Below are 2,170 nucleotides of genomic sequence, written 5' to 3' on the forward strand. Positions count from 1 at the left end.
CACACAGGATTACTTGATCAGCTGTGGATCATCAGAGCCAACAGTCCTGCTCAGAACGATGGTCAGGACTTCACGTTGGGTTTAAAGGACTACTTTAGATCTTTTGAAGTTTGGTTCTGTGGAAAGGTTACGCACATTTAACATCTTACCTGCTGTAGATGACTCGCTGAACCAATTATGAGGACTCCCCTGATATAATTCAAGCATCTAGTGTCTGTTGAATTTTAATGGCAACGATCATTAGATGAACATCTGCAAACGACAACTTTTCAAGTCAGCCCAATTCAAGATGGCAGCCACCGCCAACAGACCTTAGAAGACATAAAAGTGGCTTTACTCAATTACTTTTTTCAGATAGGTGCTGAAGTTTGGTTTGCCAGTAGCTGAGAGTCGTGTCAAACATTCTCCAAGTGCTACTTTCTGTTGGAATCAACACTGTCTGTCTGTTAGCAAAATATCTCCTGAACAACTGAACAGATTTTAATGAAATTTCCAGAAAGTAAAAGTGGACCTACACTACATGATTAACTTTTGTCATTAGTCCGGTTCAAGATGGTCACAGCTGATAAACAGCCAAGGGGTGGCCAATGGTGGCCCTGGCCCCAATAGATTAATCTTTGGCCACCCCAATCATTTAAGGAACTATACTTTTAGCCAATATAAAACTAGAAATCATAGTTTCCCTAAATGAAGGGGTGGTCATTTTACAAATATTTATGGTGGCAGTCATCTTGGATTTTGATTTGGTAACCCAATTTTTGATGGTGACCTTATTTTATGTCCAGATACAGCCACACACCAAAATGGAAGTTGGCCCCTCACTTATTTTTCAAGTTATCAGACTCACAAGACCGAAGCACAAATGAGCGGACGACAGGATGATGTATGATATTTCTAAATTCCCTCATCCAACACAAAAATGACAAAAATAAAATAAATAAACCAGTCCATTTTACAGATTTTAATTTTTTGAATCTTTTGGCTGCTCCCTTCTTCAGGGGTCGTCACAGCGGAGTGTGGTGCATAAAGACGGCAATTGTTTTTAGCCGCCCTTCCTGACTCAACCACAGACCACCGAGCTACCACAGCCCTGTGTGGAGCAGAGAGCTGCTGCCTGGGGTGCCTGGAGGAGCAGATGGTGGAGGTTAAGGGCCTTGCTCATGGGCCGAGGGTGGAGGCAGGTGAGTGTTTCACCTTTCCCACCCACATTTTTTTTATGTTGTCGGTTCAGGGAATTGAACCAGTGACCTGCCAACCACAGTCCCACCTTCTTTAGCCTCTGCGCCACCACTCACGCATATTTCTCCCCCATTTTGCAGAGATAGATCTCAGTTTTGATGGGGTAGTAGCTGGGAGTTATTCACAACAAACTCTGAGAGTGCAACCGTACAAGATTATCTGAGATTGTACATTTGGATTTTGAAATGGTCCAAATGTCTGTAACACCATCATTTAGCAACACAACACAATATTAGTCTAAAGTTCCTGGAGAAACTCTGATGGGGACTGCCATGTGGTGGCCATTTTAAAATTTTTATTTGACAATACTGTATTTGAGTACACACTCAGCTACCACTATACAGTAGTCCCTTGCTACTTCGCGGTTCGTTTTTTTGTGGACTCGCTCTATCACGGTTTTTCAAAATAAGATTGGACATGACACAATGGCTGGCTGACAGATGAGCCAGACGATCGGCATGGAATTTTATTTAAAATAAATTATTTTAAATGATTTAGCACATGTGTGCAGCCCACAGCTGTGGAAGAATCTCCATCCTGCAGCTGATCAGCTGATCTCTACTCCGCACGGAAGTCGGCTGATCTCGATGCAGAGCAGAGAAGTGGGCGTGGCTGAGAGTGCAGCTGGAGGCAGAGAGCTGAAATCATGACATTCTGTGCTCTTTTAGAGCTTTTAGAGTTTAGAAACATTGTTTAGAATATTGCAAGAGTGTGGGCACACACACACACACACACACACACACATATATATATATATGGGTTTTGTTTACGAGTGAGGGAAGAACGGAGCATGAGATTGACGGATGGATTGGTGCAGCATCTGCAGTATTGCGGACTTTGTACCGGTCCGTTGTGGTGAAGAGGGAGCTGAGCTGTAAGGCAAAGCTCTCGGTTTACCGGTCGGTCTACGTTCCTACCCTCACCTATCCAA

Source organism: Nematolebias whitei, chromosome 14 (assembly GCF_014905685.2).
Source record: "Nematolebias whitei isolate Nwh7 chromosome 14, NemWhi1, whole genome shotgun sequence".
Taxonomy (NCBI): domain Eukaryota; kingdom Metazoa; phylum Chordata; class Actinopteri; order Cyprinodontiformes; family Rivulidae; genus Nematolebias; species Nematolebias whitei.